Genomic DNA, 26,914 nt, shown 5'->3' on the forward strand with positions numbered 1-26,914 from the left:
AAGAAAAAAAAAAAGAGAAAAATAATTTTTATCTTTTCTTTATTTTCCATCTATAGCAAAGAGGGTGTGAACTATTGATGATGATAACAGCATATGGTCACTAGTTCTTCAAGAAGAACTGTAACTTTCTGTATGATAAATTTCTAAAAACTGCCTTCTGCAGCAATCTTGGCCAGGATCCTCTGCCAGTCAGGACAGGATTTGGATAGGCAATCCCAAGCATATGTGGTGCTGGTTCCATGAGCAGAGTATGATGCTACTACGTTACTGGTGGATCTATCTGTGCTAGCAGTATGATGGTACAGGTGATGACATCATTAAAGGTGTAGTATTGTGGGCTTCATTCAGTAGAAGATAATAGGTTGTGGATGTATGACCTACAAACTTAGTAGGTTCATACCTTGTTGCTACTCAGGATAAAAGCTGCTATGATTTCCTCAAAGCCTGCATGGAGGTGGCTGCATGAAACCCATTTATTCCTTTGCACACTGTGTAGACACCACAAGTGGATGGGGACTGCACAGGAAGGTGAGGATGGGGTGGTAGAGGCAGCAGCAGCAGTGATTGGAGAGGCAATAGTAAATATCTCCTGTAGTCTACCTCACTTGATAAGTAGGATAAAACTGTCTTAAGAATGACATAAGATTAGTACAAAAGGACATCTCATAGATATATGGTTGAACTTGGATGTGTTTTTTCTGCCTACAGCAAATCATAAAAGCTTTACAATGTAAACATCAGCATGCCCTGTTCACTGCAGTGGAGTTGGACTAGATGACCTTTAAAGGTCCCTTCCAACTCAAACAATTCTATGATTGTGTGTCCCCTCTTTTTCACTTTATTCCTTGGTAGTAGTGAGCTGTATAAAGAAGATACAGTAAGACTCGATTCTTTAGAGGAAATCAAGAATAATCCCAAGGAAGTCAGATTTTTCCCTGATGTCCAAGCTGCTGAGAGGTCCTAAGGGAGTAATCAAATTCACAGACTACCCTGAGTTGGAAAGTTCCCACAGGGGTCATTGAGTCCAACCCCTGGCTCCACGCAGCACCAATCCGAACTCAAAGCAGATGTCGGAGAGCAGTGTCCAAACACTCCCTGAACTCTGGCAGCCTGGGTCCATGAGCCCCCTGGAAGCTGAACAAACTCAAACCTCAGCCACTGCTGTATTTTGCTGAAGGTGCTGCATGATTTAACTAGCACTTAAAGGGATTGGCTTCATTCTTGCCCTTTTGCCACTGCGACATCAGTGAAGATGCAGTGGTGTAACCAAGGGAGGAAATAAAAGAGACTTAACCTTGATTTGGATACTTCAAGTACTAAAATTCTTGAAACATCAGTCACTTTATTAACAATCTTACTAAGTTGCAAGGGTATTTGAGCTGGTTAAGAAGTGTTTTAGTGACATACTAAGTCATAAACTTCCTTGACTTCAGTCTAAGTTTTCACCCTGTTGTGGGCAATATTCCCACATTAGGACAAGACTGCTCATTCCATTTCAAATAACCTTTACATCCAAAAGCGATGAGGTGTTTCTTTAATTGTTCTTCCTATTGTAACACATGAAAACAAGTACAAGCCAGTAAACTGCATAGGATTAAGATGATCCAAGCGAGGATGAATCAAAGTTTTCAAGTTATGTGGGTCACACTCTTTTCACAGATGACTCACAAGCAGTCTTGTCTTTTGTTGAAGCTTGGGGTCTTACTGGATTTGACAGTCAAGTTCCTCAGCATGAACAAATTGGCTTTGCATGAATGTTCATAAGACCAAATTAAACATGGAGCCAAAATGTTAAGATCCATCTAATATGTAGACAGAAAACAAGAGGTATAACTTGAAAATATTTTTTTCTAAAATTTAAGCTCAAGTTTGCTAAAGCCCTTTATTTTTGCAGCCAGTTAGACTCCTGCTGGTCTATTCTTTGCCTTTAGCATTATGCCAGGAGATTAGATGCAGGTGAAAGATAGCTAAAGTAAGAGCGAGCAGGGCCTGATAGAATCATTCTTCCCGTTGCTGTTGTCAGTCATCGCTGTAGTAGGCCACTAAACAGAAAACAATTTATTTGGAGGATGTTGATTTATACAATGTGTATATGAAGACTTTATGTGTCAGGTAATTATTGCAGTAGAAAAACAACAGTGACGGTGTCAGCAAGGCAACCACTCCTCCACGTCATCTGGCATCTGTTGAAGTCCTTTCTCAGTGTCCTCCTGTGCTTATTGTTCAGAGCAGGTGAGCTCCAGGCCTTGCTGGCATGTTTGTAATTGCTGTTCCCAGTGTCATCCTGATGCTGCTTGCTGCGCCATGGAGAACGTGTTCCTGCAAAGCCAGGCTGTCATGAACTGCTTAAGGGTAGCTCTGAACTTTCATCAGGCTACTCTGTTAGATGCCTGGCTCCTAGTAGAATGATAAAAGCAAATCTTACAGGAGGAGGGGGTGAACACTGGAACAGGATGCTGACAGAGGAGACTCCCCTTCTCCAGAGATATTCAAAACCTGCGAGAACATTTTTCTGTGTGATCCTCTGCTTTAGCAGAGGGCTGGGCTAGGTGATCTCCAGAGGTCCCTTCCAACCCCTACAATTCTGTGATTCTGTGAGTTGGGATATTTAGTATTAAAACAGATTTGAAGAGGGTTTTGCCAAGGGGATGCCATAAAAGGAGTTTACCAGGATCCTCCATGGTGTGAAAATGAAATAACTGCAAATCTGGGGATATATGAGAGTGCTTATCTGCTGTGGAGCTCATTCCCCGGAGACAGGGTAAATGAGAAGACGCTTTTTGGTAGGCTTCGTGAATTTTGGTGTCTGCAAGTGAGTTAGTGGATGCTAATGGAAATCAATCCCAAATTATGTTCCCCAAACTAGCAGCCACTTTAGCCATCAGTCATATAAATATTAAGAAACAGCCAAATGGATTACATCTGGTTTCTTCTCTAGCCCTAAATGTATTGTTGTCCAGAGAGAGTGCAAGTGCCTGGCTGCGTTGCAGTCCCCTGCAGACACAGTTCTTGTATTTGAGATTTTAGTAGGAACGTTCTTATCTGTTCCATGTTTATGGACCCTGTTTGTACCTGGATTTTTTTAATCCCTTTCTGAACTGCTGGTGCTGTGGCAGGTGTTATTGGTCATTGCTGTGGCAACACGTTCCAGAAGTTCACTACTATCTCATAGAAATGTACTTTTATTAATTTTGAATGATTTCCTGCTAAGTGAATTTCCTGCATCACTGAATTAAGTGAAGAAAAATACTTTTTTCTTTACCTTCATAGCTTTGTAAACTTTGATCATATTCCCTGTCATGCTTTTCCTTTTAAGCTAAAGACCTTTCAGCCTCTTTGTAGGGCAGCTTCTTTGTCCTTTTAATCATTGTAGTTGCCCATTTGTGTACCTTTTTGTTTCATCCTCCTTTAGATGCAGAAAGCAGAAACATGCACAATACTTGGTAGGCCTATGAATTTCATAAAGATGGAGCTTGTAAGTGGAACTAAAATCTATGCGGTTCACCACAAAGAAGAACCACCAGAGCTTCCAGTTTGAATACTCACTGGGCATTGACATGCCAGATACATTTTAAAACACTAAAATAATAGCGTTTTGTAATATGTTTGCTATTTTGTATGGTAAGTGTGAATGACGTGTTACAGGAGATACAAAGATAGGATGGGTCAAAACAACATAGCACTACCTCACAGTTTCTGAATAAAATGGCTTAACACATGGTCCCAACCCTACAAACATTTCCAGCTGTTGTGTTGCCAAGGACAGTAAGCAGCATTGTTGTATCTGAACCCAGTATGCTTTTGTGTGTCCATACATGGACATAAGTGCTGTTTTGTTTTGTTTTGTTTTTTGATAACCCTTATATTTTGCCAGTGTAATTGTCAGTGCCTTAAAAAGGAGGGCTTACCTCTGTGATTCAGAATTCGTAGCTAGACTGAGAGAATATTTTACACAGCTTAAGATTAGAAATGAATCTGAAGTCTAAGCTTGGCCACATGAGTAAGGATGAGTCTTGTAGTGAGAATTACGTTTTCCAAGTTTCTTTGTCATTGCTCCCTGCAGATGGAGGACTAACCCTGGAGGGTTAACTTTGCATAATAAGCAATGTTGGCCATCTTCCCTCAGGAACAGTGAAGAAATATCCCTTTTCTTGCTGAGTGATCATCTTTACGTGACTTTCAACCCCTATGTCCTCTGAATGAATTGCACATTTTGAACCAGGGCAGTTCTGTGCTGGTTTCAGTAAGTGATTAGTTGAAAAACTTGGAGACCGCAGATCCATGGCAGAGATCAGCTGTGATATTTTACCCCCTTGAACTGTGGTCAGAGAATCTCCATGTTTTTTGGTCGGAGGATATAAATAGCAGAGGATATCAAATTTGATCTTCTAATTTGCAAGGAGAAAACTGAAAAAAAGCATTACCTGTGAGAGGCATTGCATTACAAGTTGGCATTCTGAATCCTTTGTGTGCGGGGGAAATGACAATATAAATCGATATTTAGTTTGAATTTCAAAATTTTATATCAAGATAATAGGAGAATTAATATGCAGTCAAAATTGTCCTGTGAATCCGATTTCCAGTGTCTCAAAAACAGCAGCACTTTTTCTGGGGTAAATACGGTCCACTTTGGCATCTTCTTCATTTCATTTTTCTCCATTTTCTTACTTCATTATGAATGATAATCCATCCAAAAAGCTACATGATTTTATGGCTTTATGGTGCAGCTGCACTCCCTTGCAATATGAAGTTTGTCTGCCTTCCAGAAGTGGCACATTTCATCCATGACTGTCATAAAAGCTGCTAACCATACCAACTGACTTGTGTTTCAGACATTTTCGTTGTATTTTTAAGTCAAGTCATGTTCAGGAATTTTCCAGCCCCCCTGTATTCATAGTACAGCAACACTGAAATTTCATCTCCTGGGATATCAGCTGTCATCTCTGAGTCATTGAGAATCGAGTTTGATGATATCTACCCAGTCCTTAGTGAAACATTTGCTTGTAGGACCATCTGCCCCTTTAATAGAGTTGTCATTTCAGCATAGCTTCAATTTCTGCAGCAGCTGCCCGTTGATAATAAGTCAGATGCAGAGATGTTGCAGAGAAGAGCAGCAGAGCCTGACTGCAGTGCTGTCGTTACCTTCAGCTCACTCTGACCGTACAGCATCTCCTCAGCTGAAGAAATCGGCATTGTATAATCTCTGCCTGATCCACCCTTCAGATCTCTTCTTGAAATGTCTCCAGCTAGGAGGACGAGTCATACAACAGCTCAGACCAGATGCCTTTTTCATGGCTTCCGCCTACAGTGAGCAGCTTTCCATTCCTGTTACAGTGTGTTTTTAGATTGACTTGGCTAACTCAGTTGAAAACATTGGCAAAGAGATAGGAATTTACCACTTAAACGTGGATTAGCAATTCTGAATTCTCTTTTTAGGCTTGATTTTGAGCTCATACTCTCTGTTCAGTATTGGAACTTGCCAGACACCTGTCTTTCAGTTGTTCAAGTGAGTATACCTGCTGGTCCACTGCAGGTCTGAGCTGTCAAGCTCATGGCACCCCTGGAAGATTGAGACTCGCAGTGACTCTTGTAGGACAAGAAGGACTGGCACAAAGGCCGTGTGTTTTAGGAGGTAGACATTCTGTAAGCATAGCCCAGAAGAAAAGCCCACAGTTTATGAACAGACTTTTCGTGACTGACTTGCAGTTGTTCTCTTTACAGATGTCCTCTGTGACCAGGCACAGATGTGCCAAATAGGCATTATGGAACAGTGCAGTTCAGGAAGGATCATTCTAATTTTTTGCCCGTTAGCCTGAGATCTGAGAGATGCAAATTAAGTTTTCTCTCCTGCTGCTGCTGTGTCTGTTATAGTGGAGGCCTGTCTCAATTAACTTTAGACTCTGTTTAGGTAACTGGTCACTGGATACCAACGCTGTCTTTGTAGATGCTGGAAAGACAGGCACCATTCGGAAATACGTGTCTAAATTAGATAAGGTAAATAGTCTTCCAGAGGTGTATATTTATATCAATTGAGTCCAGAGGAATCCCAGATGTTTTGTTTAGACTAGATACTTAAATTTGTAATGGCAGAAAACAGCAGAAATGAATCCAGGGTTTGTAGCCTCTTTTCACTGATTATACAAATCTTTAATGATTATCTGCTGCTTTGCAGGATGTGGTGGCTGGTAATAATGAAAGTGCTCGGAGATTTTATAAATGACTAAGTGAGCTTTGCAAAAGGGAAACCTGCCTCAAATAAAGTGACAGTGGCTTTGAGTGGGAAAAAAGTTTTGTCCTCCTCCTAAACAATTAGGTTTATAAAATTTATGAAGTCAAAAGCACAGACAGCTTATGTGGTTAGAGCAGTAACTGTATATTTAATAAACAGATTGTTAGGCAGAGGTGCCACTTGCTTCCTGCTCTTTTAAGAACCTCCTTGTGACAGGGTCTCACACCCCTATGTTCTGTGAGTTTGTGAAAAACACAGTGATGCTTTCTCTCTGCAGGAGATATGGCTAGATTCTTGTGGCCCAGCTGCTGAGGAGCTGGGTTTCTCCTTGGCCAGAGCTGACCATGTGAGCTGAGGGAGAATCATCATGAAGGATCTTCAGTGCTTGGTGCATTGTGCAGAGATGGGAGTTAGAAGGTGCTTGAGTTTCTCCTTAGGGATCATTCATCCCAGTGAGGTAGCGAGGAAGACATACCACCATCTGGTTTGGCTCAGTACCCCTCCCACTGAAAGGAGTATGAAGTCATTGCGGTATTATCTAAGGCGTTTTGGTGATCTGTTTCATACCACCTGACAATCTGGAAAGACTTCAAAAAGGTTGCAGTGAGATGCCTGGTATGCCAGGTAAGACCTGCTTAGTCAGAATTATTTGATTTTTCTTCAAGATCAGGTTTGTGTTGGTTTAGAAGAGTCAGGGGGAGGTCTTTTACTGAGAGATTGATGACATGCTGGAACAGGGTGCCCAAAGAGGCTGTTGGATACACTCCCTGGAGATGTTTAATGCCAGGTTGAATGGGGCCCTGGGCAGTCTGATCTAGTATTTGATCTAGCAGTTGGCAACCTGCTTGTGGCAGAGGGGCTGGAACTTCGTGATCCATGAGGTCTCTTCCAACTCAATCCAACCCAAGCCATTGTATGATTTTATGATTATGTGAATCTCATCCACCATAGCCAGATGCACTGGCCATTTCTGAGGCACTATTTGAACTCAACTTCACTGATCTGGAGAAAAATTCTTTGTTTTAGCGTGAGATTGAGTGTGTAATCGTAATTTTTTATATATTTTGTTTGTTTATTTGCTTTGGTTTTGCCCATTCTATCCTGCTCAATTTTCATCAGGAATATTGTCAATTTCCTGATAGGTTATAAAAGCCACCCATGGCCTCAGACTTGTGTATCTGCACAGCTCTACTCCCAGCAGGGCATGACTCACAGTTAATATGAACTGCTGAAAATGTTTTCCCACTCCTTTGTGTCTGTGCTTATGGAGAGAACCAGGGAATAACATTAAGACTCTAAGTGTTTTTCTGTAAGAATGTAGTGCACTGGCTCACAGTGGCGATACAAACACATTACTTCCCTGCAGGCAGTTTGCATGCTTTATCCCTCAAGCGGTGCAGGCTCCATGAATGAGTGATGTAACAGTTCTCATTTACTCCTCAGTAAGTTTCTGGTGGGACATCTCCACTATGTGCTACACCATGAGAATGGAAGCATGTTTTCACTCATAGGTGCACGTCACGCTTATGCTACCAACAGCTGCCTTCAAAGAGGCTGTCAGGTTTTCTTATCCTGGCACGGCTGGGGTTGCTCTGAAGCTGCATGTAGTACACGTGGTACCTTTTCCAAGTGTATCACTGTTAGATGTTTCTCACCTTCCTCTACTTTGCAGAAGAAAACCCCATCACATATAGGCAGACAACCTGGAGTGTGTTGAAAGAAGGAAGCCCAATGATTTTAAATTGTTCATCTTTCTATCTCACTCTTCTATACATGTTAATATACATTACAAAGAAACACCTTAGATTCCTTTTTAAATCAAAATTGTAGATTATTTCCTAGTCTTGCACAGCATACCTGTACAATAATTACACTTACCTGTTTTCCTGTTACACATTTTGTTACACCACACATCTTTATCTGGGGTGGAGAGCTGAGGAATGTGAACTTTGGACTGAGATTTCCTCCCATTTCTCTGTCTTAACTGGACTGAATGCTCTTGGGATCTTGCTGCTTAGAGTTTGGCCATAGGTAGAAACCTTCTGAGACTTCTGTGACTGACTAAGTCAGCTCCAGAGTTTGGCTTATGATCATCTTTTTTGTTTTATTGTCTATTGTATTCCTAATGCAATGATTTAAAATCCTTTCTGAAAAAGCGGTTAGGTCAAGCTGAAAGAAATAGCTATTAAATGTAATTGATTTTATTTTATATAACTAGGACTATTTTTTAAAGACAGCCTTTAAATATTTGGTGACACATTTTCCTCTGTAACTCAAAGATTAGTATCTTGTATTGGCTGATTATGTGTGAGATCATCTGCCAGCATACAGAGGTTGCCAGTTGTTTTCTTTTCATCTTACCAGGTTTGGCTTTCCACCATGTCTGGAAGCAATGTTTGAGTATTGTATCTAGATGATGGTCCAGCTCCCTGCAGCTAGGCACTGCTCACTGACTTCCTCTAACAAGCTTCTTTGCTGTCTGGGATATTATTCAGCCTTTCTTGAATTACTCAAGATGAATCAGGCAAAGGCCACATGTTAGCATAGTTTTTTGTTTACTGCTTATACAGCTTACCTCTTCTCTGCCTGGCACCTTGTGTGTTGACATCTAAAAGCTAAACCTCTTCCAAGTCAGAACAACAGTATTTAGTAGAAGAGAATGGAACATCAGCCCTTCCTCCTCTTCCTCTTTTTTTGCTTTATTTTAAAAAATGTTTCTTTCGTTCTTTTTCTGAGATATCGTTTCTTTCATTCTTTTTCTGAGATATCTGCCTTGTCATCATGGTATGTTGTGTTTGCAATAGATTATGCCTGCAAAGGTAAAGGCATGCTTTACTAAAGAGCCATAGCCATTACTCAGGAGTCACGATACATCGTTGAGCTGGAGTCAGACAGTTCTGTAAACAGCAGAACTAATGAAACCTAATTCTCCCCCTTTTTTTTTGTTTTAACATGGGATTACTGAGCATGTTAAAAAGTCACATAATACCCAAAGCCTGATCCCACTGACTTTTATTTTTTTGTGAAGATCGCCTAGAAGTGATTCTTTGGCCAGTCCCATCTCATTCTGTCATAAAGAAATGCAGAGAATTGAATCTCTGAAATTTTCTAATGGTCAAGATGATTTGCAAATTGTTTGCTATCTGTTAAGGAGTGGGTGCTTTATCTCCTCTTTTACACTGCTCTCTTCGTTTCTTTAGTCTTCAATTCTTATCTTCACTGTCTAAACCTTAAGGCTTTGAATGAATGAAACTCTATTAAAATCTAGTATATAGCTCAATAATAGACATACAAATGTTTTATCCCAAATGTTCCCCAAAAGGATTGGTAAGTGTGAAAAAGGCTGCTATGCCAGATACTGTAAAGTTCACCATGAGTTGAAACCATTCCTAGGATGAAGCACTACAGTTGCAGAAGCAGGCAGGCACAAAATGCTATGTACTGTCTCCAGATGAAACCATACAATGAAGAGTATGACTTCCTCAGTGGAGCTGACCAGTTGCATTCTTTCTAATGCTTCAGCATGATAAAATGGCCTAATGTAATGACTGCAAGACATCTAGTTTTTATGTGGTTAAAATGTACCCAGAAGCCCAGCACTGCATCAGTGATACTTGGCCATATGGCAGGGATGAAGCATTACTAGGAGCTGGCTGCCAAGATAAACAAGTGTTTGATGTATCACCTTCTCACAGTATGACCTCAGAGGTCCCTTTGCAGCCCTTCAGAGGCATTTGAGTTCTAGGGGACTGCTGCAGCCTTTCTGTGCTCTGCTCACTCCCTCTGGGGAGAAACTGTCCCTTTATACCCCAGCATACATCTATGTGTGCTCTGGAGGGAAGTGAAGACTTCAGCCAGATTCACATTTGTTCGCTTCAGGTTTCTCCTTGCCACTGATTTTGATTACACTTCGGAGTGATAGTGGTAGGGCAAGTGGGAACAAGCAGCTCTTCTAGAGGGGAGTGAAGAGAAGAAGCTCCCGGTGATTTTGTGTGGGAAATCAAATTAAGCATTAGCAAAGCAACTGGAGCAGGATTTTGCCCAAGGAACAGAGAGCAGGCTCCTCCTGCTCCTTTGGTCTCATTTTCTGCCTGAGGAAAGCTGGAGCAACAAAGATGATGAAGGATCTGGGGAAGGCGAGACATATGAGGAGCAGCTGAGATCCCCTGGTTTGTTCAGCCCAGAGCAGAGGAGCTGAGGGGAGGCCTCATGGCGGTGCAGCTCCTCACGAGGGGAGTGGAGGAGCAGCGCTGAGCTCTGCTCTTTGGTGGCAGGGACTGGACCCGAGGGAATGGCGAGGAGATTTGGCCTGGGCATTAGTGGAAGGTTCTTCACGGACAGGGAGGTCAGGCACTGGGACAGGCTGCCCAGGGCAGTGGTTATGTCACCAGGCTGCTAGAGTTGAAGAAGTGTTTGGACACTGCTCTGAGACCCTGGGCTTGAGTTTTGGTTGGTGCTGTGTGGGGCCTGGAGTTGGACTCGATGATCCTTATTGGTCCCTTCCATATTGGGATGTTCTGAAATGCTATGATCTTGAGTGTGTTGTGTTGAGGTGGACTAACATGTGAGGTTTGCTGGAAACATCAGAGAAGTTGCACTGGCTGCTTCTAACAAATAGCTGTAGAGTGGATAAGGGCTGCTTTTAGCCTCCCTCTTCTAAAACTGCCTGATCCTACTGAAATGCTTCACAGAGGGAAAAAGCCCAGCACTGAGGGCAGGGCTTAATTATGTTAATTCTGTTGGGAGGAATGGAGTGCAGGTCTACGATGACCCTGAGAGATTGAAGATAAATGGCTGAGAACACTTAGCTGAGAACCAAACTGGTAGGAAGTTATTCCTGAGCACTCAGAAACAGGCAAAGTTGGTTTTAATAGAATCTGATATTCCTTTTCCTTCCATAACCCTCACTGGGGGACAGCTGAAGTAACTGGGATTGTTTAGTCCAGAGAAGAGAAGTCTCAGGGGAGAGCTTACAGCTCTCTAAAACTGCCTTAAAAGAGGTTGTGGCAAGGTGGGGGTTGATACCTTCTCATGCTTAACTAGAAATAGGATGAGAGGAAATGTCCTCAAATTGTACCAGAGGAGGTTCAGATTAGGATGTTAGGAAAAACTCTGAAAGAGAGGTGAGGCACTGGTACGGGCTGCCTGGGGAGGTGGTGGAGTCACCATCCCTGGAGGTGTTCAAGAAACATTTAGATGTTGTACTGAGGGACGTGGTTTTACTGAGGAAATAATGGTGGTAGGTTGACAGTCGGACTGGATGATCTTGGGGCTCTTCCCCAGCCTTGGTGATTCCATAATTCCTGTGTCTGAAGACTGGCTGTGGCGGTGTTTTACAGCTAACACTAGAGTTTCTATACCTGCACTCAAAGGCTTTCTTTATGGAGAAGCCTGAGATTAAAATTCCTGGTGGTATGCTGTGGAAGTACTTACAGATACCCCTTTGGACAACCAAAGGATGCTCCATGCCTTGAAACTTTGACATCCTCCTGGAGATAGTGAAGCATGTTCTGCTCCCAGCTTAATAGAGGTCTAGGTCTTTTTCTGGGGAGCCCAGATTACAGTTCCTTGGTCTGTGGCACTAGTAAAGCCAGCCAAGATCCTTGCAGAGATCTCTCCTGTAACTATAATCAATAAAAATTATTTTTGGGAGTGCGTTTGGAATACTTTGAGGCAGAAGCTGCCAGTACTGCCTGGTATGCTAATTGTATAGAAGGCAGTAATGTTCTTTTTAGGTACAATTTGTGCTGAAGGGAGTAAACCACTTACATCTAGCAAGTAGAAACGAGACCTGAAAGATACAGCATTTTAGTGCACTTAGGTGAGGAGAACTGGATGGCAAAGCTCTGCACCCTTCTGTAGCCATCCTTTATTCTCTCAAAGGGAGGCTGGATCCCTTCTGTAATTCCAGTGCTTGACAGCATAAACAAGTGAATAAAAATCATGTAACATGAAAATTTTCCTAAGGTAAGGTAGCAGTGATGTGGCTGTCTGCATATTTGCATGGAAGCAGTCATTAATCAAGTGTGCCTCAGGCTCATTTGTTTCCTCCACTACTAATTGCTTCCATTTGGCAGCTGGAGGTGCTTCCAGCACTGGGATAGGTGGTGTAGGATTGCTAAACCTCTGCTAGGTCATTGGCGTGAATGACAGCTCTTTCTTGATGTGTTTCTTCCTTCTAGCCTTTTTCAGCAATTACCAAAACTGTTAGAGTATTTTTAGATGAAAAAATCTTGCTTAAATTATGGACTATAGAACTTTTCCTTCCCCCCCCAGTCCATCCTTTTTTCATTTTCTATGTTCTATATAATATATAATACTGTAACCTTTTTTCCAGGCTTTGTACAGTAATGCTAGAAGCCAATGAATTAGCTTCTTTTTTGCCTTCCACCCTTCTCTGAAATGGATGTTTCGCTACCTATCCTCAAATTTTCCTAGGTAACTGGCTCACCTCTTAAAGCAGGTGTGCATGTCACAGCTGATATTTTGTCTGGATGAGCTCATTGCTTGATGTGCTTTGGAGGGGTAATTTGCATGGCAGCAAAACTCTTCAATGCTGCAGTGAATGTACAAGCTGGGAACATTTGCTTTCTGTAAAGGAAGCATCAGAGCCTCTTCTGAAATGGAAGCAGAAGAACAAGAGTTGAGCAAATGTTGGCATCACTTTCTATCCTCAGGATTTTGTGACCAAGTGACCAGATTCCTATTTTGTTGATTCTCACTTTGGAAGAGATCATTTTAGATGAGTTAAAACAACAACGGCAACAACAGAAGCCCCGGACCATATGTTTGGAGAACAAAATATTCCCTTAGACTGAAGAGGGCTGGTTTTGTTGAGAACAAACAACGCATTTTTTTTTTCCAAAGGATAGCCCAACTGGATGTGACTCAGAAGGGAACCATCCAATTTTCTATGAAGCCCAGCTTCTTCTCAGCGTAAGAGAGCCAACTGAAATCTGCTGTGTTGAAAAATCATTGGCATCAGCAGAGACATGTGCCTTGTTTACCCACATCAAAAGTAATTTTAGTAAGGGAAGCCACACCTGTAACAGTAAAGATAGGGCTTGTCCAAGCTAGAAAAACTTGGATTGGTGTGATGACATCCTACGGATAATTGTACAGAAATGGAAAACTGCTCTGCTAACAGGGCTGCTTTGGTGCAAAATGGAGCTTGCAACAGAAAGGCTGTTCCAGAATGTTGCCGTATTTATATCCTGCCATGTCTCCAGGACAAACACTAATGGCACAGTTTGAGAAAAGCATTTCTGAAACTAAATATATGTACAGTGGACAAAAACTTACTGAAGGAATCTGTATATCCAGTCAGCACACAAAATGCATGCAGTTGTTTGTCAGTTGTTTCGTGTGTGAAATCCCTGAAGGTCAAGCAGCCTGTTATCTCCTGATGAGCTCCAGCCCCTGCTCTGCACCAAGACCCTGCAGTGGGATAATGTGTGGCTCTGTCAGACCCACAGGGCCAAATCACTCCTAAGGTAGCAGTGCAAACAGAGCAGGCAGCACGGAGTACACAGATAACATGGTGCAAAGGTACACTGGCTGTATTTTCCTGTGGGAAATGATCATCCATCTACTGTCTCTGACCTTATGTTGTCTGGTACAGTTTCCCTTCATCTTCAGGAAGATGAAGACCTATCAGCAGATATTTCTCCAAAGAATAGAAGGGGAAGGAACACATACATATTGTTCAGTGTTAACATGCCCTTGCAAGCTAAGGACACCTTCAGTAAAATAGCCCAGGTGGCCTCTGTCCTGGAAGACTGATTTGGACTTGGTTGCGTGCTTACTTTAATTTCTGCCAGCACATATAGCCTTGGGGGCAAAGCCAGGGCTTGTAACGTCCTTGGCAGAACTGCGTAGGTTTGCATGGGCAGTGCAGCGTTCAATAGGAGATGCTGACTGCAGCAATTGAAACACCCCTTTGGTACATGCTGCTGCTTGAACCTAGCTTCCCACAGTGCTGCTTTTGAATAAGGCTTGCCTCATGAGAAAGCACAAAAAGTTGTTCAGGCACCCACCTCTTGGTGCACCGAGTCACTGGGCTGAACTTTTGCCTGCAACCAGTTGCCCACAGACAAATCAGCCTTTCCTGGGTTTGGCACTCTGCTTCTGGTTAGGTGGGATAAATATTAACTCCTAGTTGGAAGAATAGAAGGTATGTTGCAAATAAATCTCTTGCACCCTGAGCCTAATTCTCCAGTGTACACACTGGTGACATCTACCTCAGCTGGGCCCTGCAGAACCTGTAGCACTGAAGGCTGAGGCTGCCAGGCTCAGCTGGTATAACCATGACCAGCTGGTGATTCTATTTAGTTTTGAAGGAAGTTTTGTCTTTTCTCTAAGAGAGGTACTTCCAACAGTGACGTTACTGAGAATTTTGGATTTTGTTGTTGTAATTCATTGCAACTCATATTCTGGTGCCTTCTGTAGTATCTTACCTGTACATTGCCATATTCTTCTGCCTATGGAAGGGCTTTGCAGAAGGAGGAAGGAAAATGTGCTGTGATAATAAGTGTTTTTTAATTTATTTTTATTTTCTGTATAAGGAATGAGTGGGGTGGACCTATTTTTTTTTGCTCAGCACATTTTTTAATGACATGTTTACTCTGTGCCCTCCATCTTCAGTAATCTGACTCCCAGATGTTAAAGAGTGAACCAAAATGATTACAAAGCTCCCTTCAAAAAATGCTTTTTCTTTTTTTAGTTTCTCTGATACGTTTAGCATCGCATTTCAACATTTTTTTCTCTGCAGTCACAGTGTTTGGTTTTAAGCAGGCTTTTAACATACGAATTTGAGATCTGTGCAAATTTGGTGATCTTTATAAGGTAGAGATGGTGCCTGCTCAGCTTTGTGGAGACCTACAAGTGAACTGTGATACATAACTAGCAAGGGAGTAATTTCACTAATACTACAGTTGCTTGTTGGTTATTCCTGTTCCTGCAAAGGAATAATCTAAATTTTTCAGCAGCGGATGCAGATACCAACTTGCTGTTGAGGCAGAAATTGGTGATGGCATTGAAAGGTCAAAAAGCTCCGCTCCGATGTGTCCTAGGTAGTTTCTATCTGATCTGTGGGGATTCCCAGTTCAATAAGCTGGACTTGTAAACAGAAGGGAAAATAAGAGGGTGGTTTTATTAAAACGTCTAAGCAACAAAAATTATATTAATTTGGAATCAGCCCTTGACACACAAAGCCTGAGTGAGTGAGACTCTTGTGTTGTTGGCCAAAGAGGGGTCTTCTCTGATGGCCTCTGACCTTGTGCTTCTCAGCTGGAGTTTGCAGTAAAGCTCTTGTATGAATCCACTGTCACATTTTGCTTTCTGACTGGAGGCATCATACAGATGGAAGCACATCCCAAGTAATACGAATACAAATATTGTATCAGAAATAGCATAGCTAGCAGGAGCACAGAAGTGGTCGTCCCCTGTACACAGTGCTGGTAAGGCTGCACCTCAGGTACTGTGTTCAGCTGTGGGCCCCTCACTACAAGAAAGACACTGAGGCCCTGGAGTGTGCCCAGAGAAGAGCAACAAAGCTATGAGGGGTCTGAAGCACAGGTCTTATGAGGAGAGGCTGAGGGAGCTGGGATTGTTCAGTCTGGAGGAGGCTCGGGGAGGCCTTATTGCTCTCTGCAACTCCCTGAAAGGAGGTGCTGGTGAGTTGGGAGTTGACCTTTTCTCCCACATAACAGAGATAGGATAAGAGGAAAAGGCCTCAATTTGTGCCAAAGGAGGTTCAGATTGGATGTTAGGAAAAACTTCTCTGAAAGAGTGGTAATGCATATTGGAACAAGCTGCCCAGTGAGGTGGTGCAGTCACCATCCCTGGAGATGTTCAATGAATGTATAGATGTGGTATTAAGGGACATGTTTTGTTGGGGAAATATTAGTGGTAGGTGGATAGTTGGACTGGATCACCTTAGAGATCCTTTCTTTTAAATGGTTCTATGAAACCTCTAAGGAACTGTCTGACCTACATGTAAACTAGTCCTGGTGTAGGATGTGGGGTATGGTGTTTTATATACAAAGTTACAGTGGTATGGCTTCTAATGGGGCTGGTTTTACTGGTATAAGAATGGCTTATAGCAGTGAGCCAAATCACCATAAAGTACTTTTTTATCAATAAAAACATGCTTGGGGATGGTATGTTTTTCATGCGTCATTATGGAATAATAACAAACTATTTGTAGGCACAGCCTAAAAAAAACTAAGAAACCTTGGCTAACTTTTAGTCTGTGCTGACTGATGTGTCTTTTAAGTTATTAAAACCCTGGGCTATATTAAATGATTTTAAAGATACAGGCATGCTATTATGAAGCCACTTGAGATACTGTTGAATGTGACTGCAGAGCTATGCAAATTGAAGTAATTTCCATTTGACATATGCACTATAACTGTTGAACACTTTATTTTTTATGTCTTTTGTAGTTAATTCACAGTCTCCTTTTAACACTGGGAAGTATGATTATTTGCCAACAGCAAATCCATGCTAACAAAAATATATTTTTTGTTTGCCTGCAGCCTTTCTTTTGATATCATGGTGAGGTGCTGCTATTCAGAGGAACCAGTGCTAGCCTCAGAGTACCCAACAGAGCAGGAAAACATTGCAGTCAGAAAAAGAAATGCAATTAATTAGCCTAAGCTTCTTTCCAGCATCCCAGCACTGGGCCTCCTGGTCATAGTGAGTTGCCCCTGTGAACAGATCAGTCTGAATTAAAATCTCAATGGGACTAATAGTGAAACTGTGTCAACTCTGAGATTTCTTGCTCTTCTTCTGTAGGGACTACCACTAGAAAATGATGTGTAGTTGGGGAAAATTGTGATATTAGGCTGAAATACTTTTTAGGGCTGTTTTTGCATGGGAACCTGAGCCAAACTGACAAGGACTGTTGCTGAAAATTACAGTGTTTGAAGGGATTAAGGCTTCTAACTGCATACTGGCAAAATGAAGGGATTTTTACTCACTTGAAAATGAATTGTACTTTCTGCCCTCTTTTTCCTTGAAGATCAGTGTGTTAAGCAGGCTACTGAAAGGAGATGTCAGTGCAGGTGCTTTCTAAGCATTACTGACCCACTTTACAGGTATTTTATTCTTCATTGACTCAGGCATATACCTGCCTTAGATGGGTACAGATCACTGCTTCTTTCACCCACCACAGCACAGGTCAAGTACAGGAGAGCTTTCCCCCACAAGTTTCTACCCCTAGGCTATTGCATGAAATTCTCCTGGGGCTTCAGAGGGTTGAGGACAGAACAACTGCATCCTGGCAAGGTTACATGAAGTCCTGCATCCTGGCCCACAATTCTCCCATAGCAGAAAGCGAAGAGGAGCTGCCCATATTGACCTTCCTTTCTTGTGTGGGTATCCAGCACTAAGATGGATTTGTGAATACAAGTTAATTTTCCACAGTGAGCTTGTTGAGCATCTTCGGCCCCAGGGTTACAATGAAGATACATCAACAGCAGACAGTAAGGATGATGATCAGATTGATGATGAAGAACACAAGCTGGGCTGTGATAATTGTCTGGACCCAGCCTACTGAATTCAGTGGGGAAGTGTTTCCAGGGTTGACTTGTTTTCAGCAGATTTACAGCAGTGGGAAAGAGATCCCAGTCTCCATTAGAAGAAGCTGTGAAAAAGCCTAGTGAAATATGGTTTCAGCTGCTACTGTAGCATAGCTGTGTCTTGTCCAGTGCACGCTTGGCCAGTGTGAGCATGAATGGTATTTTCCAAGAAACCCTTTTGGGAGGATTAGCCCACAGATTGACTGCAGACAGGGCAATCTGGAGTCCAGGCAGGTTGAACCCAGTGAGTTATTGCTATCTGAGTCAGCTGGTTGAGCTGCACTCAGTCCTTGGCTCCTGTGTAAGCTCTGCAGCCTGGGGAGTAATTAGTCAAGCGTCCATCTTATGGATCCTGGGTTGGAGCCAGTGAAGCGCAATGTCACCGTCTCACGTATTTAGAATTGCTGATTCACTTTGATCCATCCTTGCTGCTGCTTTTCAGAATGAACCCTATTTAATAGCACTTAGCTCCCTCTGGCAGGAATAAAATGTTAACTGAAAAAGTGCCTACTGTCTTTTGATAGAGCAGGGGGCTTTTAACTTACTTTAAAGTTTTTTGGAGAACCTTATAACTCAAGTATGAAGTAGTTTTGGCTGAAAAGTTTCTGAAAATGCAATTAGTTTAAACCACAGGTTGCTCTAATCTGTGCATTGTTGTTGCATTGATCTTGTTGATGGAAGAGCCTAGCTAATGACCAATTTGACTGCTTTAATTAATGAAATTAAAGCTGAGGTAAATTTGACCTGAAGCTTACTAAGGCTCAGTGCTTACTCCACTGAAAACTCCACTACCAAAACACTCAGTAACTTCAAGATGGAAGATGTGGACAGAAGGAATCAGACCCAGTAATGGCTGCAGTAGAGCCGAGTTTGTCAGCATCATGTGGAGGAGGTGGGGTTTCTCTGAGCACGCGTTTTGGATCGACAGTATCCCAACAGAGAGATACCATTATGGCTGGTATTTTAGTTAAACTGGCTTGATTTTCTTAAATGGGCAGAGCTAGCTTATTTTCTTCATCTGTGTGCTGTCATCCTGATCCTTGTGATCCTGATTCTTGTGATCCTTTCCTTTTGGCGAGATGTAAAACCCAACACTGTTCTGAGCCAGAGGGTTTGGTCTGTGAAGCAGAAATGAGAAGCCATGAGGAATGAAGTCATAGCCTCATCCATAAATAGTCTCAGGCAAACTCTGGTGACATAGGTAGGTGGAAAAATACCATCCCACAGCCTGGCTGGTGTGTTTACGCTTGTGTAGTCTCCCAGATCCTAGTGAAATGGTACACCAAGAAAAAAAAAAAGGAAAAAAAAAAAAGGACGCTCTTCAGCCCCTTGGGTAAAGTTGAGATGTTGTTTCAGCAGACCTGATTGCCTTTTGATTCCATTTTTTGAAAGGAGTGATCATGCCAGCCTCTCTGGTCCCTATGCTAATGCAACTCAGCGAGCAGAGAGGGAACCACTGACACAACGAGCAGGAAACAAATGAGAGAACTCTGTCCTCCCCAAGACAGCTTGTACAACCTGGCTCTCATCCATCCGTGCCTAACTTTGGATTACTTCAGAAGATCTGATCCCACAGCTAAAGCAAAGTGTGATGGGCTCTGGGGGGGTTTGGCCAGTTCTTATAAACTGACATTTTCCATTTCTGTTGTTCTATGTTACATATACTCATTACTGAGCAAAAGAAATGACACTATACCTTCTATCTCTGTGCGTGAAAGGAGCTCCCCCAGTGCTCCCCATTGCTTTTTCTATATGTGAATCTGTTTGTACATGCATGTAGACCAAGGTCAAACGTGTTTGTGGGACACAGTTTTCAGATGTGTCTAGTTAAGATAGCCCATCTCATTCTATAGTCTTGCTGCCTTGTGGTCAGCACAGTTTTTGGGAAGGCAAGTAATGATTTTTAAATTTATTTTAACCACTCAAATCAGAAAATTAGGTCAAATGCATGCTCCATTCACCCAGCACTGCAGGGCTTACTCACATTTGCTTCAGCACAGAGATTCTTCAAACTCCAGTGTGCAGGGAAAGAAGTAGAAATACTCCAGCTAAAAATATCAGAGAGAGATAAGGTTAGAAAAAATGTTCTAGGTCACATAGGTAGCGAAGCTGATGCTTCCTATAATCATGTAGCAAGGATTGTACTAGAAACTGCAATGCATCTCATACAGATAGTATCACTGAGTGTTTACTAAAGAAAACCCTGAAATACAAAGAGCAGGAGGGCACAGGGTTTGCTGTGGTGCCACGTGAGATACAGACTGATATGACACTGCAACGTATAGGGTGGTTTTTTTAAAACTCAGTTTTCCTGATATTTTCCCTATCACTTGGCTGGTGCGAGGTATTTTTTTCAAGGTTCTTAAAGCTTCTTGAATCCGTAAAATATGCAAAATAATGGCTACATTAATTACTTGCAGGCATGAATCTGTTGTTTCTTTTTTGTCAGTTCCTTATTTAGTACCTGATTACAACTTGATAGTTTTTAATGGAAGTAGAAGAGGTAGGCAAGAGAAACATAAGAAAATTAATTATCAGCCATAAATTTATCTGACTCAGTAAGCATAAACAATTCTTTTTGGAAAGGCAAGCTGAAAGAAAATGGAACTGCCTGTTTTCCTAATCCTACCAAAGCCTTTATAACAGCTGGGCATTTAGCTGTTGTCAGCTAACACAGAAAGAAACATATTTAAAGACGGATAATAATGCCTCCTGAGAGTAGTGATTGACCGCAGGCTGTGATTTTATCACTATGGAAAGGGAAGGTATTACAATATGCCGGACTGATGGCATGCATTTTGCACAAGAATGTGAATAGAGGAACTGAGAGTAATTGAAAAAAGTGAAGGACCAAATACAGGGATTTTCAGTGAGTTTTTTATTTAGTCTTTAAACAATTAAAATCCCACTGAAATTAACGAGCATTTAGTCGAGTGAAGCAGAATCATTTCCCTTTGTCAGTTTATCTCAGTACATAGGGGAGCCTTTCATTTCTTTTCTTGTGCAGGAAAGTGCTCAGCAGGGATATAGTTTTGATGGCGATTTGGATACATAAAAATTGAAGAGGAATTTGGGAAAGCCAGCACAGTTTGTCCCACATACATTTTCCCAAGCGCACATGAGAGCATGGAAAGCACTCGTGTAGGGCTTAGGGAATGTAATTCTCAGCATGTTTCAAATGCATGAACAGATAACCTCAAGCTGGGACCCCTGGAGCATTTCCTTGGGGCGTGCATCTGGCTGGTTTGTCAGGGTGGATCGGCACCTTTAGATTTCCCAGCAGTTAAAGTTTTTGTACATAGATTAAAATCCACTAAGTCCTTCATTTATTTCATTTTCCTATGTTGTTATTTGCATAAGTGCCTGCAGAGAAGCGATCAGGATGACACACCAGGTGGGATGGGAACCAAGCGTTGCACTCACCTGTGTTAGGGAAGAGCTGGAGACTTTTGTTTTGACTTGCAAACTGTGCTTGCATACACCATAATACAAGACTTGGTTGCTTTGCTTGCTCTCAAGCACACTGCCTAGGGATTTGGTAATGCGTATTCTTTCTAATCCCACATCAAAGGCTGTAGTTGAAAAGGACATGATTAACCATGCTGACAGACCAAAAATTAATACGTTCTTATTGGAAAACTTACATTCACAACAGGGCATTGTTCAAATACAGATGCACAATCTGTGGAGGAGAGATCATATATCTGTGCTGTGCTCATCCAGTATCAAGCTCCAGATGAACAGCAACTGTGTCTAAGAGCTTTGGATACTGCTACAGCAGCATTTGTACCTACAGCATTATATGCACAGACATGATCTCAGTCCATAAACCTAATTACCACCTCTATGCAAATCAAAGTTAGTACTGATATTAATAGATAATGAAAACTAATATCACTACGGTCTTCGCTCATCCTGATTACCATCCTGGTTCTGCTCAGATGTCAATCTATTTCCTGCGGGCATCATTACAATCTCTTGGAGCCAGGAGGTGCACTTGCTCAGCTCAGCACCACACTTTGCCTCAGCCACCTACTAAGAACCCAGTATCTTTTCCAAGACAAAAAAAAAAAAAAACAACAGTTCCCAGCCTCTCTTCCCATTTCCTAGGCTGGTTTTGCAGACTGCTGATCTAGCTGAGATCGTTTCCCAGAATTGACAGCTCACAAATCTTGCTTGTTGTGATGGCTTGCAGCTGCAGAGCTGTTCATGTGTACTGTGCTCCTCCTGAGCTGGGTGACACATGGGTGCCAACTGATGCAGCTGTGTGCCACTTCCAGTGGCAGCAGCTCCATCTCTGCAGGGTGCTCCTATTATTGTACCTGTCACCACTGAAGCACGCTTGGTCTTAATCTACAGCTGTAAAGCAGCCAAGGCAGAAGCAATTGCAGTTTTCCTCTGTTTATTCAAATGTTTTTTGTCTGTGGAAAGGAGATTACAGCAGTAAGGATAAACCTAAAACATGGAATCACAGCATGGTACACCAGGGCTAGAAGAAGGCACGAAACTGTATGGTGCTGACTCCAAGCTGTGTTGCTGTCGACACACCTGAAGGACAGGATGCCATCCAGAGAGACCTAGACAGGTTCCAGAAGTGGGCCCAGGTGAACCTTGTGATGTTCAACAAAGCCAAGTACAAGATCATGCACCTGGGTCGTGACAACTACTATCAATACAAGCTGAAGAATGAAAGAGCACAGCCCTGCTGAAAAGAACTTCAGGGTACTGGTGGATGGCAAACTGGACATGAGTCAGCAGTGTGCCCTCACAGCCTAGAAAGCCAACCGTACTCTGGGCTGCATCAAAAGAAGTGTGGCCAGCAGGTTGAGGGAGATGATCCTGCCCCTCTACTCTGTGCTCTGGGTCCAGGTGGCTTCAAGGTCCAGGTGTGGAGTCCTCAGTACCAGAGAGACATGGACCTGTTGGAACCAGAGGAGGCTCCTCCTCCAGAGGAGGACCATAAAAATGCTCCAAGGAATGGGATACCTGCCCTACAAGGACAGACTGAGAGCTGAGGCTGTTCAGTCTGGAGAAGAGAAAGTTCTGGGGAGATCGGAGAGTGGCCTTTCAGGGGGCCTTCAAGGAGGGCTATAAGAAAGAAGGGACAGACTCTTTAGCAGTGTCTGTTGTGATAGGACAAGGGGAAATTGTTTCAAACTGAAAGAGATGAGATTTAGACTGGATATAAGGAAGTGTTTTTACAGTTACAGTGATGAGACAGTAGCACAGGTTGCCCAGAGAGTTGGTGGAAGCCCCATCCTTGAAGACATTTGAGGTGAGGCTGGACGGGGCTCAGGGCAACCCTTATGGAACTGTAGGTTTCTGTATTCATTGCAGGGAAGTTGGACTAGGTGACCTTTAGGGATCTCTTCCAACTCAGACCATTCTGTGATTCTAAGATAGATGAGCTGAGCCCCTTGTTTGATGGTAGTGGTGTGCACTGTTTGGGCGTGTGCTTACGTATTTAGTCCTTCATCTAGTATTTGTGATGTGCATCTCATTCCATTGACTATGAAATATGACAGTACAAGTGTTTATTTACATCATAATATTTTGATGCAGAGAAAGAGATTCAGGGTTTGCAAAATCTGTAGAAGCAATTGGCTTCCTATGGCCAAATGAGCTGTTGCTAGTTAGCAGCGAGGTGTTTTGCCCTCTGTGTGCCTCCCTAGTCTGTTTCAGTTGCAGAGGGAAAATCTGTTCCTTACGTCACAGTTATTTTACCTCACGCTTGGAGCAGACGAGGAATACATACATATGCCCTATTAGTACAAATTAGTTTGTGAGCTATGACTCAGTATGCTATAGCAACTTGATTTTTTGCAGCAGCTATATATATCTGTGATTATCAGAGATTGTCTTAGCCAGTGTTAGAGCTGTGACTAATGCCAATCTTTTAGGCAGGCATTCATCACCCAGATTTATCTCCTTGTCAAAAGTTTTGTTAAATAAGGTTTCCTCGAAGAAACATTGTCTTGCCATCAATTTTCCCCTGCCAGATCCATTGATGGAAATAAATGCTTTTTTTTCTCAGCCAGTTAAGGAACTGAATGACAGATCATGCATTGAATATGATAAATACAACCATTGCTATTATTGTCACTCAAAGTTTTACTGTATCACACTATTGACAGCAGCAGCCTCTAGTAAGAGCAGAGACACATATATGTGCTAAGAAGAAATCAATGTCCTGTGTGAAAATGCGCTTGAATCACCTCACACTAAGCTTGCTTGTTGTCATGAGGTCACCCAGAATGCACTCCAAGAGCAGATCAACAATCCAGTAGTTTCTTCACTGCTCCTGCTAGAAATTACATACTCATATTTATTCAGACAATTTTTCTGAGAGATTCCAAAGCTTTTTGCTGCTTTGCAGTATGTGATTCATCTCCAAATTTGATACATCAGAAAAGAATATCAGCCCATTGCATAGCCTGCCCTGGTACTACGTTCCTCTAGTCTGATGTAGAGTTGGACAGTAGCTTAAGTGCAGCGTCTGATGCACGGGCTCAGATGTGAATGATCCAAATTGTTTATTACAAGTTCTCACATTACCTATATACCTTCACAAGTTTTCTAGCTTTCCCATCCACCCCTACAACTTTCCCATCCACCTTTACATGTCAACAGAGCATTCTACAGAACATTCTTCAACTGTGCCTGCAGGCGCTTATCCAATCAGAGCCGTGAGACGTTCTCTCTACTTCTAGAGGTGTCCTTGGTTCTCATGCTGTTTATCTTGCTCCACAGCTTCTGCTCTGAACAGTTTTTCTTGTATTCCTACACTTAAGTAGCACTCCCATCACTTTTTTAAAGTTGATAGCTTTAATCATCATTACTTCCTCCTGCCCAGGAGGGTACAGTCTCTTTCTTCCTATTTCACTGTTATTTTTTCTGCAGAAAAGTGCTAGCAGGGCTCACACCAGCATTGCACTGAAGGAGACCCTTTGGGGATGTGCTTCTGAGGCCCGGGGATGTTGCCAATGCCACTTGGGTATGCTGTGTTTCTCTAAGCTGGTGGCTGCAAACTCCTGTCCCCTTCCATGTCCTTCTTTCCTCCAAGTAGCATTCTTCATTGTTCCCCGTCCCCTTCTCCCTTCCCTCGGCAACATTCTCCCTTTTCCTTTGCTGCATCCCACTTAGGACTACAGAATCTGCCCAAAGGGGCAAAGTGTCCCTGTGGTCATCCCCTGCAGCTTAATGCAGAAGGAGCAGTGGCACCAGGCAGTTTGTGGAGTTGCGATGAAGAAGGATGAGCGCTCAGCAAGAAACATTGCAGCAGATGAAGAGCAGACCAGAAAATGATGGTTGGCCAGTGCTAATGGCTTATGGCTTGTGATGCTTGTAGCATGCTGAATTCTATCTCTGAGAGACTGAAGAGCCAGCCCAACTATCAGAACTCACATTTAATAAAAAGCATTGTTATGAGCCACGGCTCCAAAATTCTGTATTAGCATAGAGTTTTTGAGAGGCAGTCTGAGCGTTATGTGTCTCTATGGTACACCTGAGCTAGAAATGCAGAGCAGTGCTGAACTGGTTTGTTCCAGCTTCAGATGAAAGGGAGCATGGCTCTGAGGTTATGTTAGAGAGGGATGTGAAACAGAAAAAATAGCATCATCTGGTCTCAGTTCTGAGGGCTGTCCCCTGCAGGCAGCAGCTCAGGGCACTCACAGCTCAGATCACTACCCCTGTCTTTGGGTTTTTATAGGCATGATGGGTTTGGGAAGGAAAGAACTTTCTGATTACCAACCCTTGTTTTTATTTAGGGTTGTCTCTTAGGCAAGAGTCAATTTGGATAGCTGAGAACACTTTGAGGTATTGGCTAAATGACAGCATTGCAATACTATGTTTGCAGATTTAAAAGAGAAGGATAGAAGGCAGTGGTTCATACAGGTGTGAGGATTTCTGAAGTCATTACCTTCAACCAATTCTGTATGTTTTTTCATGTAGGTATACACCAGAATTCATTTAAATTTTTATGCAATATCAAAATGGAAAGGCGTTTTTTGAATACCTAAGGGGGCTGCATCAGCACAGTACCCTGGCTTGATTAATATTGCAAACAGATCTCTGTCTAGTGTGGGAATATGCAAAACACACAGCTCTGCTGATGCTCGGCTTATATCAAACATCAATTTAACTGCAGGGAACTGTGCACTGGCTCCTGGCGCCTCACATGGTTTCTGAGATGGTTTCTGTGCAAAACCACAGAGCTGGCAATATGTGCATGTTTGTGCACAAGAGGAAATTGCTGCAAGTAAACTATCTGAATGAGAAGTAGTGACTTCTGATATGTCATTTTGTTTTGATTCTGTCTTGACTATGATTTTTGATATTTCCCCAGGTGAGGTCTGGCCAATATCTGGTCTGGTCGAAATAGCCAAAAACATCAATTTGCAGCAAAGTAGAGCTTTTAAACTAAATTTGCTACTTTTTTGTTGTTGTTGAGGTGGGCACGTTTAGGAAAGCAGCTGTATATCCTAGCTTAATTATTCAGTGTTATAATGCTGGAAGAATGTAAATGAGATACTCCTCGTTCATATGTTAGATAATACTGCTGTGTATCTTCAAACAATGTCAAAGTGCATGAGGCATGAAACTGTGATCTGATTGCAACTATTAATATGTATACTAATAATATAGCACATGTCGCTGCAACATGTGTTATGAACCAAGAACAGAGCTGAGTGCCAAAGATGATTTTCTCTGATTCTGCATAGGATCCAAAGGCAACAACAGCCGTAATGGTCAAGGTCTGAGCAGAAACTTTTGTCCTTTTGTCTGTATTTATTGGAGACGTATTAATAGTTTCTAATATTAATAATGTGGATTGCCACCATTTGGAATGCAATTTTGAGTTAGCTTCTTAAAAAAACCAAACGAACAAAACCACAACAGTTTTAAAGCAGATGCTATCATCTGATATAAACGTTGAAAATCATCAGTTTGAAATAAGCTGGTAAGCGAGCTCTTCCACAGCTCCTGTGTTTCAGAACTGTTCGTTGAGTGTTAGCAGCACCCCATAACCTTTAGAAGTGTGTTTTTCTGCTGACCAACTTAGCTTAGGCCACCAAAGCCTTACTTTCCCTTTCAGCCCTATCCA

General features: G+C 42.3%; 1 protein-coding gene across 1 annotated transcript in view; it reads left to right on the plus strand.

The window, feature by feature from the left end:
* Nucleotides 1–26,914, plus strand: part of GFOD1 (glucose-fructose oxidoreductase domain containing 1) — a 69,722-nt gene that overhangs the window by 30,504 nt on the left and 12,304 nt on the right. The gene's annotated exons all lie outside the window — the stretch shown is intronic.

Source organism: Meleagris gallopavo, chromosome 3 (genome assembly GCF_000146605.3).
Source record: "Meleagris gallopavo isolate NT-WF06-2002-E0010 breed Aviagen turkey brand Nicholas breeding stock chromosome 3, Turkey_5.1, whole genome shotgun sequence".
NCBI classification, from domain to species: Eukaryota; Metazoa; Chordata; class Aves; order Galliformes; family Phasianidae; genus Meleagris; species Meleagris gallopavo.